Source organism: Arvicola amphibius, chromosome 11, assembly GCF_903992535.2.
Source record: "Arvicola amphibius chromosome 11, mArvAmp1.2, whole genome shotgun sequence".
Taxonomy (NCBI): domain Eukaryota; kingdom Metazoa; phylum Chordata; class Mammalia; order Rodentia; family Cricetidae; genus Arvicola; species Arvicola amphibius.
The window spans coordinates 52,770,455-52,791,280 of NC_052057.2; positions in this window are offsets into that span (position 1 = coordinate 52,770,455).

Consider the following 20,826-nt stretch of genomic DNA (forward strand, 5'->3'; position numbering starts at 1 on the left):
TCAGCCTGTCTAGTTTTAGTGAGACTCTGTCTCAGAAAAAAAGGTGGCAACTGATAGAGGAAGACACTGGACTGTTACCACTGACTCCACATGTAGACATGCTTATGTAAGCGTGTACATGGGTTTTTTTGTGTGTTTGTGTGTGTCCGCGTGCACGTGCATGTGCACAGAGCATATTAAACAAGATCACATTATGCAACTTATTTTTTGCTCATTATAAAATACAGTTATACATTTTAAGGATTATAGGGTAAGTAGATGAATCAAGAAATGGAAATGAGATTGCAGAAAAGGTACAAGTGACTTCCTAGACTCCTCAGCTCTCAAAATAGATCAGTAAAGCAGTGTGCTGAAACGTAGTCTTGTTTTACAGATAAGGAAAGCAAAGCTTTAGGAAGCACACAGAGGAACCTGCCTGAGTTCTCACTGTTGGTCAGTAACAGCTTCAGCTCCAACCTTGGTTGATACTTTTAGTACTGTCAGGGCAGGCTTATGTCTGCAGAATTGAGATACTGATTTATATTTTCTTGCGTTTTTTGTGTGTGCTAATTTTTTCTTTCAAAAGTCCCAGTCCCACGCTGTGCTTAGGAAGGTGGCAGAAGCAGACAGACGGGCGAAGACCTACTGAGCCTGGAAAAAGAAAGGTGGTCTCCAACCTCTCTTTCAAGTCATGGAGACCTATCCTGCTTTGCTTGCAACCTCCAGGAAACTGGGAAGTGAGTGGATGCAGTGTTCTTAGGGAGGGTGCATATTAGACTCTGGAGATTGCTGCACCAGCAGAAAAAGGTGTCTGTGCCAAGGCTGGCAGGAATAAGCAGATCTATCGAACCTCCCAGTTCGAACAACAGGCTGGTGTGGAGGGGTTGTCGTGAATACAAGAGGATCCAGTCTGAAGGGTATGTTCCGGGTAAGTTCACGGAGGGTGTTTGTACAACACTGTGAGGGCCAAGGGCTAAGGTCTTATTGAAATATATTTTGCCTTTTGGATGAAATGAAATATTGTGACTTTTTTTAATAAATCCCTATTGATAGTGTAAAAGTCACATCTTCAAATTTTGTGCTTCTTTGAGCCATAGAAGGGAAGTGCAGGGCAGCTGTAATGTTGGGAATATGAACTTAACGAGACGTGCACAGAGCAGAACGGCCCTTTGTGTTCTTACTACTACTATCAAGTCAACTTTAGGTTACTGTGGGATGTGCCGGACTGCTGAATAGCTTAGCTGTTGGGAAGAGTGCCAAGGTGAGGGTTCTCATTTCCATACAGTCAAATGCACTTAGTCAGAGCTCTTCAGCTCCAGGCCCACAGAGAGAATCTGTAACCCACACAAACTCGGTCAGTGGAGCCAGGTGAGAGGCTGGGAATGAGTCAGTGCATAGCCTGACTGCTGGGAAGAAAATCAGACTGGCTGTGCTTGATATCCTGAGCATGGAGTGCTTACAGAGAAAGCACATGCCAAGCACAGCAGCCAACTTCAAACCAGTTAACTTCCCGGCAGTCTGATAGCCTCTGCCGTTCGTTAGTCAAGTGACTCATCTATAGTGAAGACATCACCTATAATTTCGTCGTATTATGGCATCATTTATTAAACAAATAAGAGGTATATTTGGCTTGTTTTGAAATGCCCAAAGTTAGAACCAGGGGCTGAGTCAGTGCTTTGTCACTGAGATAATCATTGTGTCCCCCAATAATATAAATTTTTTTTCCTCATGGTTTATTTTTTTTATATTTAAAAATTTCCATCTCCTTCCCTCCTCCTCCCCCCTCCCTCCCCTCCTCCTCCCCCTTCCCTCCCCTCCCCTCCACCCATACCTCCCCTCCCTCCCTCTCAAGGCCAAGGAGCCATCAGGGTTCCCCACTCTATGCTAAGTCCAAGGTCCTCCCAACTCCCCCCAGGTCCAGGAAGGTGATCGACCAAGCTGAGAAGGCTCCCACAGAGCCCGTCCATGCAGAAGAATCAGAGCCCAGAGCCATTGTCCTTTGCTTCTCAGTCAGCCCCCGCTGTTGGCCACATTCAGAGAGACAGGTTTGGTCGCATGATCCATCAGTCCCATTCCAACTGGAGTTGGTGATCTCCCATTAGTTCTGTCCCACCGTCTCCATGAGTGAACGCACCCCTCTCGTTCCTGACTTTCTCTCTCATGTTCTCGCTCCTTCTGCTCCTCATCAGGACCTTGGGAGCTCAGTCCAGTGCTCCAATGTGGGGCTCAGTCACCTTCCCCATCTGTCGCCAGCTGGAGGTTCCCTCACGGTCCTGACTTTCTTTCTCATGTTCTCTCTCCTTCTGCTCCTCATCAGGACCTTGGGAGCTCAGTCCGGTGCTCCAATGTGGGGCTCTGTCATTTTCTTCATCTATCGTCAGGTGGAGGTTCTATGGTGATATGCAAGAAATTCATCAGTATGGTTATAGGAACTGGCCTTTTCAGGCTCCCTCTCCTCAGCTGCCCAAGGAACTAACTGGGGGCGTCTCCCTGGAAACCTGGGAACCCCTCTAGGGTCAAGTCTCTTGACAACCCTCAGATAGCTCCTTAAATTAAGATATATGCTTCCCTGCTCCCATATCCACCCTTCCTATATCCCAAGCACCCCATTCCTCCGAGCTCCCCCCGTTCTCCCCTTCACACTTTTCTCTCCCCATCTTCCCTTGGCCCAGTCTTGCCCAACCCTCAAGTTCCCAATTTTGCCTGGCGATCGTGTCTACTTCCAATATCCAGGAGGATTACTATATCTTTTTTTGGGAGTTCACCTTCTTATTATCTTCTCAAGGATCCCAAATTTATAGGCTCGATGTCCTTTAATTATTGCTAGAAACCGATTATGAGTGAGTACATCCCATGTTCATCTTTTTGGGTCTGGGTTACCTCACTCAGAATAGTGTTTTCTATTTCCATCCATTTGCCTGCAAAATTCAAGATGTCATTGTTTTTTACCGCTGAGTAGTATTCTAGCATGTATATATTCCACAGTTTCTTCATCCATTCTTCCACTGAAGGGAATCTAGGTTGTTTCCAGGATCTGGCTATTACAAATAATGCTGCTATGAACATAGATGAGCATATGCTTTTGTTGTATGATTGGGCATCTCTTGGGTAGATTCCCAATAGTGGAATTGCTGGGTCCTGGGGTAGGTTGATCCCGAATTTCCTGAGAAACCGCCACACTGCTTTCCAAAGTGGTTGCACAAGTGTGCATTCCCACCAGCAATGGATGAGTGTACCCCTTACCCCACAACCTCTCCAGCAAAGGTTATTATTGGTGTTTTGGATTTTAGCCAATCTGACAGGTGTAAGATGATATCTCAAAGTTGTTTTGATTTGCATTTCCCTGATAGCTAGGGAGGTTGAGCATGACCTTAAGTGTCTTTTGGCCATTCGAACTTCTTCTGTTGAGAATTCTCTGTTCAGTTCAGCGCCCCATTGGATACCAGAAAATGGAAGGATCTCCCCTGCTCGTGGATTGGGAGGATCAACATAGTAAAAATGGCAATTCTACCAAAAGCAATCTATAGATTCAATGCAATCCCAATCAAGGTCCCATTAAAATTCTTCACAGAGATTGAGAGGACAATAATCAACTTTATATGGAAAAACAAGAAACCCAGGATAGCCAAAAAAATCTTATACAATAAAGGTTCTTCTGGAGGCATTACCATCCCTGACTTCAAACTCTATTACAAAGCTACAGTATTGAAAACAGCTTGGTATTGGCATAAAAACAGAGAAGTTGACCAATGGAATCGTATAGAAGACCCGGATCTTAAACCACAAACCTACGAACACCTGATTTTTGATAAAGGAGCCAAAAGTACACAATGGAAGAAAGAGGGCATCTTCAACAAATGGTGCTGGCATAACTGGATGTCAACCTGTAGAAGAATGAAAGTAGATCCATATCTATCACCATGCACAAAACTCAAGTCCAAATGGATTAAAGACCTCAATATTAATTTGAACACATTGAGCTTGATAGAGGAGAAAGTCGGAAGTACTCTACAACAAATGGGCACAGGGAACGGTTTCCTACGCATAACCCCAGCTGCACAGACTTTAAGGGCAACATTGAATAAATGGGACCTCCTGAAGTTGAACAGCTTCTGTAAAGCAAAGGACATTGTCACTAAGACACAAAGGCAGCCTACTGACTGGGAAAAGATCTTCACCAACCCTGCAACTGACAAAGGTCTGATCTCTAAAATATATAAGGAACTCAATAGACTAGACGGTAAAATGCCAATAATATAAATTTTTAAGAAGCATGTTAGAAAATCTGAAGAGATAAGGCAGGAGAGTTGGCTACTGGTTAGAAATCTAGTACTGTCTTGCTGAGAACATGGGTCCCGTTTCTAGTACAAGACTTCGAATCCCCAGGACCCACATAAAAGTCATGTGTGGTGGTGTGTATATGTAACCTTTGTGCTGGGCAGGGGTGAGGGTTAAGGGGAGGTGGGTGAAGACGCAGCCCAGGAGCTGACTGGTTATCCAGTCTAGTCAACTGGTGATGTCGCAGGAATTCCAATTGTGCTTAATAGTAAAAACCCAGAGTCAGATATTAAGGGGTAAAAGCTGAAAGATCAGAGAAGCAGAGCAGACAGTCTCTAGTTCTCATCTCGATGAAACCCTCCGACCGAATGGGGTATGTTGTCTCTACAAGTCCTCAGACTGAATCCTGAGCTCCTGTCTCCTCTTGCCTTATATTTCTCTCTCCACCCAGTCATATCACTTCCTGTCTCCACCTCCCTAATGCAGGGATTAAAGGTGTGAGCCACTACTGCTTGGCCTCTGTGGCTAACTAGTGGCTAGCTCTGCACTCTGACTTTCAGGCAAGCTTTATTTGTTAAAGTACAAATAAAATATCACCACTGGTTATACAGACTAGTCAAACAGTAAGCTACAGGTTCAATGAGAGAGAGAGAGAGAGAGAGAGAGAGAGAGAGAGAGAGAGAGAGAGAGAGAGAGAGAGAGAGAGAGACACCCTGTATCAAAATAAAAGGTGGAGAGCAGTAGACAGTAGTAGTACCACCAATGTAGATCTGTAGTTTACACCCACCCACCCACATGCACATACATTCACATACATACACACCACACACACACCACACATATATACACCACACACACACCACATGCATATACACATATATACACACATATACACACACATACCACATACATACATGCATACCCCACACACACACACGAGGGGAGGATGGTGGAGGGTGATCCGAATCAAATAAACTGGTCTGGTAGAAGGATGTAGGCTGCATATAGAACCATGAAGACAGCATGTATCTTCTTACTTGGTCATATTGTTCCAAGGAGAGTTTCTCTGCCTCACTCGGTTACTGTGGTTTCCTCCCTCACTTCCTGAGCTGGGCAAACAGTGGCCATGTCCTGGGAATATCTTATCTTCAGCACAACCTGTACCTAGCTATCAGAAGGGAGTCACTCGCTCTGCTTAGATTTGTTGAAGGAAGTTACATGGGAACAGGTTCATTCAAGATGAGTCTTAGGCAAAGGCCTGGCTCATGGTAATTACCTGAAGCAGGCAGCAATTTGGCCTATGGAGTGTTTGGGGGCACTAATAAATTTTTTTTCTTGAAAACACTCTCCTTCGATATTACTGAATACTGTTACAATTTTGAATTCCTCACAGCAATTTCATTTTAATTAGTTTTTAAAAGCTTCATGCATATCTACACAAAATGGTCCAGGGGCAAGACTCTTTCCCTCAAAAAATTATGTTCCTGACATTTCTTTGAACAACTATTTCATTACATGCTTGAAACACAAAAAGAGGCTATGACAAAAACAAGACAGTCACATAACATTTTACCCAAGGCTTTTATCGCGGGTGGAAGAAATAAAGAGGTTATTGTTGTTAGGATTATCAGTCGTTCCAGGTAGAATGAACCGGTTTTCAAATGATAAAAAAAAATAAGTAGTTTCCTCTCATGACTGATTATCAGACCCAACCAATTTCATATCTTGTGGAAGATTAGACAGTCTTCCGCTTTGAGGAGAATTTAATAAGAGAAATAGACTCTCTTTATTGAACACTTAGTGCAAAAGTAAAAAATTTAGATGAGGATTTGGGGAGAGTATTTTGGGGTCATCTTCTTACTTGCGGATGCTGAGAAGATTGCTTTCATTGACTGTTGGAGGTCATTTTTTGCTAAGTGAGACACAAAGCGACTCTGGGTAGTATAAATTCTCTGATGTAAATCACAACTTTGAAGGATAGGCCAGTTCTCCTCGGCAAAGCATTGCAAGAGGAGCAGAGGGGAAACCGTGGCTCCCACTGACTGTGGAGAGGATGGTCATGGCTCCTGTTTGATGTGGAGGGGATGGGCTCTCTGTTCTCCTTTTCCCTTCTTCGCTTCAGCAGATTCCACTTGTAGCTGTGATAATCAGGATAAAACTTCCCTTCCGTGTCTTTAATGCTATTGCAAACATAAAAAGCACCAGTTGAGTTTTCCAAAGCACTGCTAAGATGACTTGATCACTCAAAGAGCATAGTCATGAAATCTGCACTCAACTTTCAATTGCATATGTCCCAATGGAGAAGACTCACAAATCCTTTAGTGCACATGTGACAGGGCATTTTCACTCAGCGAACCAAGTCCTCATTTTTAAATGTACCTGCCACAAAATAGTTTACATCTGATCTTCGGATATATTGTATAGGTTTCGTGTGTGTGTGTCTGTGTGTGTGTGTCTGTGTGTGTTTGTGTGTACGTGCAAGTGTGAGTATGTATCGAAAGTGTTTGTGTGTATGTGTAAAGTACATGTAACATACGAGAGCAGGGTATCGCATGCTTATATGTGCAGGTCCATATGCCTGTGAGCATATGGAGGACAAAAGGGTTCTGCTCTCACTGTCCTGATTGTTTTGAGACAGGCTCTCTCACTGAACCTGAAGCTAAGCAGGTTGCCAGCAAGCCCCATAAGCCTGTGCCTCTGCACAGGACTGGTTTTACGGGTGTGTGTGGACAAGCTGGGCTTCCCCATGTGGCTGGAGATCCTAGTCCTTGCACAACATGATGTACTTTATCTGCTGTGTCGCCTCCCCAGTGTATGGTCTTTAAACAAAATCATGTGAATATTTGCTTTTATAACCATGGCTTTTAAAAATGAAAATTGCTGAGTGGTGGTGGCACATGTGTTTAATCCCAGCACTCAGGAGGCAGAGGCAGGCGGATCTCTGTGAGTTCAAGGCCAGCCTGATCTGCATGAGCTAGTTCCAGGATAGGCTCCAAATCTACAGAGAAACCCTGCCTTGAAAAACCACATAAATAAAATAAAAATGAAAATTGCAATTAATTAAACTTCTTTTTATAGATCCTGATTGCAAGAAGGGGAAAATAAATAAAACCACGTGCCAATGAGAAGTGGTCCAAGCATGTTTTCTTCCTTGTCTATGATCTGTAAACTGAAGTCAATGTGAGGCTACATTTATTTCAGTGATTTGGAGATGAGAGAGCTCTTCTAAATCAGCCATATGGCCAGGTCACTGGGAAGAGAGCAGCCAGGACAGCACTGAGACAAATGTCCTTTTGGGGCAGGGTAATGACAATTTTCCTTCCTTCCTTCCTTCCTTCCTTCCTTCCTTCCTTCCTTCCTTCCTTCCTTCCTTTCTGTGTGTGTGTTTTTTTTTTTTTTTTTGAGGCACGGTTTGTCTGTATAGCGAGAACTTGCTCTGTAGGCCAGGCTGGCCTTGAACTTATAGAAATCTACCTGCCTCTCCCTACTGAGTCCTGAGATTAAAGCCATGCACCACCACTAGCAGTGACAATGTTCTTTACAAAAACATACATACACTTATACACATAGCGAAATGGAGAGACAGAATTTGGTGACCTCATCTTTAATGTCTAGTCTTTTGGGTTAGGTCTTACCTTTTTTCCCCCATATCTGGATAAGATGTTTCTTTATCTGGGCAGGATCTGCCTCCCAGATTCTACCTGTGAGATTGGTGTGTCCTCTTTCAATTCCATTTTCTCTGGGAGGTTCTACTCTCCCTAGAGGTTGAGACTGTGGTCATCTTTTTTCTTACCTCATTCTCAGAGGCTAGCAGGTGCCTGGTTTATAATTATCTTTTATTAGTTGGTAACCTCAGTGAAATAAAACATTACTGACACCAAACAGAATGAAGGAGGCGGCATTCCTACCACAGGAGAGGGTCCTGCTCTCCCGCTGTGTTCTCTCAGCCTCCCGAGTTTAACATGTCCTAACCAATGCGTTTCCCTGTCTGATAACCAAGAACCAGAGTAGGTGATTTCAGGTGTCAAGATGCTGTGTGTCACAGACCACACACATGTGGTATTTGGGAAGAATCATTTTGAGGAAGTCACACTTTGATTTAGCCTAAAAAATAAACCCTTAAATGTTCAGTCCCAACACAAGTCACCCTCAGAGGTAGCCGAGCATAGTGGGCCCTTCCATGACCTCCTGATACTGACACAGGTGCACATTGGAGGACAGATGAGGCCAGTCTTCTCTACCTTCAAAACCCATGACCCGTGCCGAAAGGTGAGGCGGAAAGGATGAACCTGCCCAAGGGTGGCCCTGAGCGGACTCAGCATGCTCTCCCAACCACTGACAGATCCATCTTACATGTCAGTTTGACTTTCAAAGTTTTTCTTTGAAAAGCCATAATCACGTTCCCTTGTGTTGAGGCAGGTTGTGAAGAGCGCCTTTGTTAGTGCATGGTAGCTACCTTTTGTTGACATCACTGGGATTTGATGCCACTGAGCTGAGATATGGCAAAGACAGGTCAGCTGTTGGGGAGGGCAGCTCAGTGACTGTTCTAGAGGGAAGTCTGGTAAGAATTCCTCAGGCAAGGAAAGAACTTGGACATGGGGCTTCTGGAGGTACCCAGGAGAGCAGGAGGTTGCTGTCTGGAACATTCTCCTTTAGATATCAGCTCCTCCTCCATTTGGGGCTTCTTGTCCCACTCTCTTCAAAACTTACCAAAGCTTGCAATTAAACTCCTGTTTGCAGGTTGTTTATCCAACTCTCATTACACAAAGAGCATGTATTTTCTTACTTCATTTGTACAAAGTTTGAGAAGGAATAAACATGCATTTCTTGTTTTTAATAATCTGTAACTCTTAATTTTTTAAAGTGATGTACATATTTCTTGAGTGGGTAAATAACTGAAAGGTTGAGTTACTCTGAGCTCCCTGCAGACATTTCTGCATGGATTGAGCTGGCAGGGCCTTGTTGGAAAGAAAGGCAAGAGCAGAACTATCAAGTTAGGATGGGCTGGGATAAGACAGTAGGCCTCAGAGTCATGGGCCAAAGTGCTTTGTAACTTCTGGTTCCTGGAGCAACAGGTTTAGGACTGCGTAGAGCTGTTCAAGGAAACAGATGGCATGGGTGGGTCTTGGGTCTGCGCTTTCTGCAGTAACGCAAGGCCGACTCAGTGTGTTGCAATAAGTCTAGCTCGTTTCATTCCCTTTATTGCTCAGACAGCCATCATACCTCTTTTTTTGAGTTAGCATTTAAACATTTTTTTCCTTATATGTTGCATTTTGTTCTTTGCTCACTCACAAATCCATTTAGAGCCAAGGCACTTGGAGTTAGATTGAATGCAGTTCTTTTTTTTTTTTTTTAAATTTTGTTCTTTTTCTAAATTCTTTGGTTCAGCACTGACTGTGACATCTGAGGTAGGAATGCCAGAAATAATCTTATCAGTTGCTTGACAACCTGAGTTTGATTCTCGGGCCCCATATGATAGAAGAGAACTCGTGCAAGTTATGCTGGGACCTCTATTCTTCTGCACATGCACAAAGTAAGGACTTTCAGTTCATGCACTGACCCAGCAGCACAACTGGAAAGCAAGGCTACAACCTCTTCTTCCATCTTTGCTTAGACCTTTTTTTTTAAATTATTGATTGTTAAAATATTTAATGCATTTTAAAATAAAATATAATTACATTAAAAGTTCTTGAAGGAATTCTGTCTCCACGTAGGAAGCTGTAACGTGGCCCAATAGGGTTCTTTTGCTATTCCCCTGCAGACGAGAGAGAATCAGACCCCTTCAGCCAAGGCAGCAGGATGTTCAAGGATGCAGCAGCACTGCTGCAGTGACCATCTGTCCCTGAAGTGTGGCTGAGGCGTGTTCCTGGTACACACTGTCTCTCATTTACCAGCAGGTCAGTTCCAGTCACATCCTCTCTCCAATAAACCATGGTGCTTCAGGCTAACCCTTTTCGATAAAACTGTAGCAATTCTAATAATAGCCACTACCTGCCTGCCAGGCCTTCCTCCTAACCTCTAAGCTATTTGTACCAAGGACAAGTGTTTCCAGGAAAATAAGAAGACACCACACTGGTCACTGTGACACAACTATTCCTCTTGTCAGAACTTCCAGGCAAAGAACTGGGAGTCAGGGGTCAGTTCTACCCTTTGTTCACTACACATGTAGTTTCAACTCTGCTCTAATTTTTTAACCAACCTGAGCCACGGAAGGGAATGCAAGGCAAAAGGGGGAAACAATGTAACCACGGTTACAGTGTTCCTAATGAAGACAGTTTGTCCCTTTGTCTTTTGTGTTTCCCAGTATGCATCAGGAGCAGAAAGCTGTCTGCATGAGTGAAGTCTGTAATTAAGTGACAGGAATTGATGATGACAACACAACTCTTCTGAGAACCCAGAGTCAAAGCGCTCCTTGCTATTCAGGTGGGCTCACAGCGACTGACTCTGTCCCCAAAGCCTCTGAAATAGGTTAGCCAGAAGTGTTAGTCCTTTCACGCCCTGTTGTTGTGAGGCTGAGGGTGAGAATCCTGGCGAATGCTGTGAAAACAGTATGCATATCCACAACTGAAGAGTTTTTGTTCCTGGACATGGATCCATTTATTGTTCTTGATTTCATGTGCACATAATTCAAATTCTCCAGTAACTCAAGCCCTCATTTCCAGCTGTGTGGTACATAGCGTCTAAACATTTTCACTGAAATCTTGCCTCTTAATCTTTGGCCTCAGAGTCTATGTAAGCTCAGGCACTCCGATTAACTGTTCCCTCCCGGGGCAGCTGTGACTCTGGAATTTGTGATTTGATCTCTGTTTTAAGCAGGCCAGTACTTCGGTGTTTTGTCAGGGACACAAATCTAACAGGAACTGTAAGAGAGATGGGCTTTGGTTTAACCAATGAGATCTTGTAAACAGGACTCAGGAAACTGTGGTTTTAACTTTCTCTGTTTTGAAATGCTGTTTGCTTTGTTGTGTGAATTGTATGTGGACTATGTATGCACATAAAGATTTCTTAGCTAGTACCCACGAAACTGTTTAGTACTTGTGTTTGGCATCACTTTGGACTTTTCATCAACAAATAAAAGGAGACATAACCTTGTGCTGTTGGGGTTGGGGCGAGTCTTCTTTCAGCTCTAGCATCGGAGTGTTTAGTCTTCCCTAGTTAAATGTATGACAATGAATTCACTAGTAAAAAGATGAAGAGAGTGGTCAGGCAGATCAGCAGTTTATCATGGAAAAACTCAGCAATGGATCCCTTTATATCAGAGATATTAGAAATTTGCTTAAGCAATAGAAAATGCAGGTTCAGAACTGAGGGGGATGGATCTGTCAGGCCAGAGGACCTGAGTTTGGCCTCCGGAACACACATAAAAGCAAGTACTGGAGAGGAAAGACTGGATGATGTCAACAAAGGAACACACACAGAGCATGGGCAAGATGGCGAGGCAGCTTCTTCTACATTGGGTGTGTCAGAACCTAGACAAGGTTAGCAAACACACACGGCCAAGGTGACCTCAGACTTTTATTTCTAATGCAGGAGGTGACTGCCTCATTTCACTAGTGCAAGCTTGATTGCACAACATGACTCAATTGGTTCCTGGTCACCAAAGGTAAGGGTGACGCTCAAAGAATATAGACCTTTGCCTGGAAATAAACAGTGTCTCACAGTAAGACTCATAAGCTGCATCAGAGAGTTTGACACTCACTGGAAGACCCTGTTCCAAAGCATAACATGGATGGTGACTGAGGAAGCACACATGTGAGCACTGCAAACACATGCTACATACAACAAAAAAACACAGTTGTAGGCTGGTAGATGTACACATAAGGGCTGTCACGATTCCAGACTCCCTTTAATGGAGGAGTTTACCAGTCAAATTTTCCTCAGTGCTTGCCCAGAGGCTACTAAGTGCTGGGTATGTGCTTTTCCCATGGTCTGCAGTGAAAATAAAATGAGAAGAGAAAGAAGACAGTATGAGGTGTGAAGTGGAACATGACAGTTGGGAAATTCCCAGACCTTTACCCTAAAAAGAAAAACCAAACCAAACAAAAAACCTAAAATGATCTTGTAAAGGAAGTGCAAAAAAATTTAAGTGTTCACTATGAGTTAAGAAAAACGGCTAGTATTTCTTCACGGACACGGAGACAGGGAGCTTCAGTCATAGTGTGTGAAGCCCAGGGAGGAAGCTGCTCTCTGTCAGTCAGCACCTGTTCGTCTAGTCGCGGATGTCTGTGTCCTTACTGCCTCAGCGCCCACTTGCTAGGCAGAATTGAGCAGGGTTTTTGTTTGTTTGTTTTGTTTTCTCTCTGGAGCATCCATACATTTTTCAAACAAAATAAGACCAGTTACTCAATGTAAAAAAAAACGAAAACAAAGACAAAAAAGTCTTTCCTTTCAGGAATAACAAACTCTCCCAAAAGAATTGAAAGATTTTCTAGTTTTTTCTTTTTCTAAGCACATTTAATTTGGAAGCAGGAACTAAGGAACAGTAGACTATGGTGGCCTGGCTATGACTTGCCTCAGATAAAGACTAGTGTGGCTAATGAAAGTCACTATGGGTACGAGGGAAGGAGAAGGACAACTGGAGGCCATGGGGAACTCTCTGTTGCCTCAGGGTTTCACAATGTACACAGGAAACATTTGAAGATGCCTCTCCGTTAACCTGACAGTTTAGCTAATCTCCTGTTTCACCATAAAATATATTTTTAGTTCTAGTTTATGAACTATAAGCACAGCCTCCATGTGGCAGGTTCAGTGCTGTCCTGGCAGCAGCTGGAAGGTCATGTTGACTTAGTTAATGAGGGTCCCAGCCAGGCTGACCCAGTTTCTCAGTTCCTCACTGGTACTGTACACAGCCCACTTCCAACTCCAGCCTCCTCTGGAAAACCTACTGCGATGTTCTTACAGATTCCTGAAGGCAAGAGATGCACTAACTGTCCAGGTACCCCAGGCGAATTCCAACTAATATTAGTACATCCCAACTCTACAAATTCTCAACTTTACATAGTGAAAATGACCTGCTTTCCAAGGTGGAGAGACCAGCAGTTTCCTTTGATTACAGACCCTCCTGAACACCTTCAGTGCTACCCTGGATCCTGTGGGTCACCTTCTAGCTTTTCTCTAGACACAATTCTTTATTCCTAAAAACCTTTGGAGAAGGCCTGAGGCTATAGCTCAGATGGTAGAGTGCTTGCTTGTCTAGTATGAAGGTTGTCCCAGATTTGATCTCCAGCACCACATAAATGTGATGTGGTACAAATTCCTATAATCCTAGGCTTTAGATGGTAGAGACAGGAGGATCAGAAGCTTATGTTTATCCTTGGCTATATTTTAATTCCAAGGCTAGCCTGAGGTACAAAATAGCCTATAACAAACAATCCACTCACAGAACAATTTACAATTGTTTGCATGTGTATGGATCATTTATTGCAGGTTTATGATATGAGAAGAGATTATCTAGTCCTGTGGCCCAGTGTCTTTATATCATATGTAAAGATTTAAGGGACCCAGAGAGGTCTGGGTGATTAAAGCCATTCAACTGTGTGGCCTCAGTAGCTCTCCAATGTGAGCACATGGCTTATTTCTGAACTAGTCCCACAAATTCTGTGTGTTCATGGCTCCCCTATAAGAAAAGAACCTCAGAGGACATTTTAGTTATATCTGAGAAACTCAGCATTTTCACCTCTAAGATATTGTGACAAAGTCATCAGGAATCCCATGGACCTGGGAGGGGCAGCTGTTCACACAGATTCCTGGGCGGAAGGCAGTGAGACAGCTGGTGAGGCTCCATCACATTTATCTCTTTGAATAACCCCTGTAACTGAAGGGGAATTCAGTTTCTACCTCCAAACCCCACATATTATCAAATTACCAGCTAATCCTCCAGGCACGTGGGATTGGTTTATTTTCTCATTTTAAACAACAATGGTCTTAGAGTTCCCTCCTTAAAAATGCAAAAACTATAAAAGAAAGAATAGAAACAGTCAGCATAAAAGGAACATTGTTTCTGATAGAAAAATAATGAAAACAAGGAAAATGTGTACAAGGATATAATTGTTAATCCACAAGTTAATAAGTACTACAAATGCCCTGCCCTGTGTCTGGAGCACTGTGACTCTGAGACTTCTAGTGGCCTAAGTCATGTGGAGATCCTTTAAGAGTCTAGACTGTAGAAGAGTTTCAAAAAAGAAAATTCATCTCAAAAGGAGCTTGGTTCTTAGACTAAGACCTGAGAGAAAGTTCTCCTCTGGTGCTATTAGTATTGACTGTCCACATGACAGAGTCTAGAGACACCTCTGGCCGTGTCTGTGAAGGGTTTCTAGATTAAGTTGTCTGAGAAGGAAAGACCTAACCTGTGGAATGTGGGTGATACCATAAACACCAGCATCCGTGCTTCCTGACTGAGGATGGAGTGTGATCAGCTTCCTCATGCTTCCACCACTGATGCTTTCCCTGCTGCAATGGACTGAGCCCTTGGACTGTACAGAATAAACCTCTCCTTCCGTAAGCTGCTTTTGCTGGCAATTGAAGACAGCAACAAGAAAAGTGATGCACTTTGCCTCAGTAGATGTTGAGACGGAGTGATGGGTCATAGAACTCTGCCTCATTAAGTGTTTCAGCACTCCACTGAAGGTTGAACTGTCTAAAAATAGCAGGAGATCTTCAGAACTTAAACCATTCTAAAAAATAATTATTTGGTATCAGATAAATAAGGAATTCAATTAAAAGCCCAATGAAGATATTGGCCCCTGAAGTAAGGCTGTCATCAATTCCTAAGTTTTAGGTACTCTGTTCCATTTGAGGTAACAGATAACTATGACAGGTATGTGCCTGGCCTGTCAAACCTCATACATCCTCTTCTTAGTATAGGATCTCAGGAATCTTTGAGATGGTCCCTCTTATAACCTGGCACTCCACGGGCTGTGCAGAGCAGTGTGTAAGTGATCTACAGTTAGCCATGACACAAATGATGAACAATCTTGACTTCCTTGAGGTCCAGACCTAGTTTGAGCAGCTTGCATTGTGTTAAGCAACATTATCTGACTTTTCAAACTGTTCACCACTAGAGCAAAAATCTCCCATGGCTGCTTAGACATATCCCTCCTGCACTGAAAAGACTCCCACAGCTTCCAGCAGGCTGCTAGTGTGGCAACCATACTCCTTGGGTTGTCGCCTTAACTTTGCCGTCCATGTGCCCTGGGACCATTTCTTCTCTTGCTATCACATGGTATGATGTAGAATTTCCCTCCACACAAACTCTCTAATCTCATCTACAGCCACAGAGATTGAAAATAGGTAATTAACCCACACTAGAACCTCAGAGGTTTTTCCACAGACCAGCTTACCTGGCAGTCCTGCAGGACACCTCGAGGGCTCTGGTCAGGGCTATTTCAGATCAGATGGGCTGCTAAAGAGTTCTACAATGTTCTTGTTCTTTCTGTGACCAGTTTCCATACATGTAAATTCAGTTTCTTTTTCTCCAGATTTCATTCTACCCTCACAACGAATTCAGCCTAATTTTTGACAATATTTTTTATTCAGGAGTCAAGATAGAGAAGTGCCACAGAGAAAACTCCTGTGGTCTTTCTCAATTTGAACCCAGGAAATTTGTACTGGGAGACCTGGCACATCTATCTTGGATGTTTTTACCCATTCTCTTATATATCTGCCCATCCATCCATCCATCCATCCATCCATCCGTGAGCCATTCATCATCCATCCACCCATGATCCACCATCAATCCACCCACCCATCCACCCATCTATTTGTCTACAACTCATCTGCCATCTCTCTCCCATCCATCCATCCATCCATCCATCCATCCATCCATCCATCCATCCATCATCCATGCACTTATGCATCCATTCATTCACCATCTATTTACCGTTCCACCGATTCTCCTGTTTTCACACTGAAATTCCAAGCACTAACAAAATCTTTCCTGACAATGTCTATGAGAATCTGACTCAGTGTCTATAACTCTAGTGCCTGATTTTGAACTTCCTACTAGTTCATTGAGTCTCTAGTGAAAAGTTCCTGCTCCCCAATAAGCCTCTCTGCTGACATAATAATCCAAATCAGACCAAATCAAACCAAATTAGAAAAAGCCCAGGTTTAATGAATATAAACACTCCCAGATGATGTTTTAGCCCCCTAGAGAGGAGAAGGAAGACTGGAAAACCATGTGTTTGATCTCTGGGGGCAGTTTAAATACCCTGTGGGTGTGGTCTTAAGTATATTTGGGAAGGGGTTTTGTTAAGTTTTTCCAGACTGACAAACCTCTCTGCTGATGCAATAATTCATATCAAACCAAATCAGCCCAAATTAGAAGAAGCCTGGGTTTAATGGATGCCAGAGCTCCTGGGTGACCCCACAGAAAAACACGGACATGGAAACGGGGTGACCATGTGTTTGTTCTCTGTGGGGCAGTTCCAACCAAACATTCCAGACTCTTTGGATAACGGGGTGTAGGCTCAAGTCAGGCTACTTCTTTTGGGTATGGGGTGATGTTGGAGAGGGGAAGAGGTGGGAGTTGGTGGGCTCACACTCAGCGAGAGGTGTGGCTAGAGTGGCATATGGTTTACTGCCATCCTGTAGACCTTAGGCAGCTGTTCCTTGAGGGAGATGAGAAGGCAGGTGGCTAGGAGAAGATATTGTTGCTATTGGTCCTATGAATGGGGCTAGCTGTGAGAAGTCATTAGCCTCTAGAAAGAATGTGATAGAGAAGTGCCCTGGTTGTACAGGTGAGGTTTGGGTGAATAAGTGAGAAATAGGAGCAGATATGCCCTTTAAAACCAGATTTTAGTTGGTAAGTGTCCTTTTGAGCCAGGAGAGTTGGTATCAGTGGTAAAGTCCAGGAGCTGGTGCAGGTGTTGGCATTATCTGGAGGGCCCTCTGTAAGTTGGTCTTGGCCTGGACAGGAGTGGCCTGTAAAATATGCTTGAAAATGGGTGGGGTTAAAATAGGCCCTGGAGACTGTTAGTTTTTACCAGACCTGATTTTTTATAAAGCAGAAGAACTTTCCCCAGGAACCTGCAGGTATTTGTAAGACAACTGAAACAGGAACATTTTGGAAGACAATTAAAGGAAATTGGGAACTCTGGATCTCTGAAGATACATGTGAAATCTGTTAGTCCTGGACTATGACGCCTGTGAAAGAGGCACACCTGCCTGTATTTTTAGCAGAAAACTTAACAAGTGAAGTATGAGCTACCAGTACCTTAAGTCATCAAATGCCATTAGACAGATCTAAGAGCAATAAATGAGCAGAAATGAGACTTTTTTTTTGCTATCCAGGCAATCCCAAGTCTCTTCATAGTCTTTGGAGAACACCAGCCTTAGAAGCAGTGCTTGCTGTTAGCTGTTGAGTCCAAGAGGCCTGAAAATTTTCCTGTGGGAGGAGGATTTAGTCTACCTGTCTTGGCAGGATGAGAGGACTGATCCCCCAGTGTAGCATCCAGGAAGCTGATGAGGTGGAAGGCAGCTTTTTTCTTTGTGGGTGGCTTTGCCATAACCCAAAGGTAAGCCTCCAGGTGGAAGGTCTTTTACAACCATGCATCTTTTTGGAGGAGCTATAGGATGCTGCAGGAGCTGGCATGTCTCTGTGTTGGAAGGAAGGTCTTTAGTTAAATGCCATACTCTCAGATCTGTAAAGGCACTTGAGAATTGGGTACCATTACCTGTTAGTTATATTTAAATTAGACATATAAGTTAAATTTAGACATGTATTTTACACAATTAGTTACAACTTACCAATGATAGTAAATGTAAGACCATTAAGGGGAATATTTTAGTAAGTTAAAGAATTTTGGAGGAGGAATGTCTCCTTGATAGGTCTTACACACATGGGTACTCTTACTAAAGATGGTGGTGAGGTCAAAATGGTGACTATACTACCCACATGTTTTCCAGAGCTGTTGTTATCTGAAGTTATAAGTTTTACAGATCTTAAAACACACACACATACACACAGAGAAATAAGACAAGTACACTATGGAAACAAATACACATATACAGATAGACATTAAAGCATCATGTTGCCACATTATTTTAACAGACAGTCAAATAAAACTCTTTTGGGAACCAGTGTCAGCTGACCAACTTAAATATCCTGGTGTAGGCAGCTGGCAGAAGCTAGGGAAGCACACAGATTAGCAGACACTGCTAAGAAGGGAACAGAAACATAAGGACAGAACACCTCTACAGTTTTACAGTGGAAGAACAGGGGAACAAATGATCTATTGTAGAGTCCCAGCATGAGACAAATAGCAAACAGTTAGAGAAACAGGGAGGGGAGTGGGAGCAGGAGCACAGCATCCAGAAACCATGGGCGTATGGGGCCTTGTTTGTTTTTTATATTAGGTGTTAGATAGCCCCAATTTAAAAGGATTTTTAGTAAAAGATAGCCCAAGGGCATTTGAGAATCGGGCTTCGAATACAAGTGTCCATTTTTACACCCCCCCTCTGGAAAAACATGGAGAGTGAAAAGGGGAGATTACCTGTTCATTTTCTGGGGGGCACTTTAAATAGCCTGTGGGAGTGGTCTTGACCCTCCCTGGGGAGGGGTCACCATTTGCTGGGCTTTCTCTGTGGTGGAGTTTGGACTGAGGCAACTCCCAGGGGAGGGAGCTTTGAAATGGAACTTTCCACCCAACATTCCAAAATAGATGCCAAAGTGCTGGGGTGAAGCCTCCAACCGAACATTCCATAGTCTCTGGATAAAGGGGTACCAGGGAGCTGAGGTGATGCTTCCAACCAAACAGTCATTGTTTGTTGGGCTTCCTCAGAGGCTGAGTCTGGACTGAGGCAGCTCCAGGGGAGGGTGCTTGGGCTGGAGTCCCCCAACCTGAACATTCCAGACTCTTCAGGTATATGGATGCCAGGGGCTGGGTAAAGCTTCCACCCAAACATCTAGAGTATCACTCTTTCGGTGTGGGGCTAATGAGCTAACTCCACGGATAGAAGCATTTGTCATGAAAGTCTGATGACCTGAATATCATCTTGGAGATCCATGGTGGAAGGAGGGAACAGATTCTAGAAAGTGGTGTTCTGATTTCCTCACATGCACCATGTCATGGGTGCAACCTCTCTCATATATACATGATACTTACACATATGCATGCATCATACATATACATATACACAATAACTTTTTTTTAGAAAAAGAATCTCTCTCTCACTTTGTCTAAAAGGTAGAACTGATTGATGCAGGAATAATTACCCTATGGACTGAGGCAATAGAGAACAGGTTCAGTGAACTGCTGGTATCCTTAAAAGTGCAAGATGTTGAAACAAAAAAGAATGTAAATTTTAGAAATAATGGGGTACTTTATAAAACTGCATTGAAATTTTTTTTAATTTTCTGAGAATTTTACACAGTGCTCTTTATCATATTCCTGTCTCTTCCCTCCAGCTCCTCCCAGATCAACCTCCATTTCTCTACCCACCCAACTTCGTGTTCTCTCTTTCTCCCTACACCTACACACACACACACACACACACACACACACACACACACACACACACACTACCCCATCAAGTAAGTTATATTTTTTTTCTTAAAAAAATGAGACTTACCCAGGAAAGTGGAAGGGTGGAGTTGTTTCCTGTTTGAGGCTGGTTGAACAGAGAAATGTGTGTGCTGTTTGAGAGTCTGATTCATAATGGCAGGAGGCCTAGAACATCCTGCAAGATATAGCCTGGCCTTAGGGTGTAGGAAACTCCAAGAATCATCACACCAGCTCTGTGGGAAGCCCAGCAGTGTGTTCTCAGTCACTGTGAATCCCGAAGCCTCAGGGAGAGCTTTAAGTAAAAGGTTTTATTCTTTTTAGAGACAAGAAAGTTAATCAACAGCCTAAAGCTACATCATTAGCATTTCCCCAATTAGTGTGGTGTGAACCAGCATGCTTGTGCCGGAGCTCCCTTCAGTGTGGTGTGGGGAGAAGAAGGGGCTTGCTTGGTGTGCCGAGGAAGAAAGAGAATGGCAAGACTGCAATTCAAAAGCTGTTCATGTGCTCTAGATTTTTGAGCTGCTGCTCTCTGATGTCCTTCAGGCCGGCTATCGGCGGTGACTTTTTTTTTTTGAGGTGTCCGTCAGTTCTTCAGTCTGGTGCTCTGCCTGTGACCGAGTCTTTCCTGTTCGCATACTGATCATACTTGGAAATTATGAGTCATTCAAATGCAGCCATGAACACTAGGGGTGGGGAGATTAGTAGGGAAAGTGCAGCCAGGACTTCCTGTCTCAACTCAGGGTCATATCTAGGGGCAATCTGGGGACTTCTATGGTGATGGAACACCCACATTCACCTGCATTTGCATTTCATAGACCTGATTTGGGGGGGGGGGGTATGTGGAGGTCCAATACAAAAAGAAACAATTCAACCTTTTGTAGACCTCAGGGTGGACCTTCCACTTCCTGTTAGCTGGTAAGATTTCACTGTTCACATTTGCCTGCCCCTTCCAATGCCCAGCAGCTGCAGCCCTGTTGAAAATAACTGGGTATGCTCAGTAACATTACTGATCTAATAGGAATTAGAAGACTTACATTCAGAGAGTGCAGGTAATTGACACCAACAG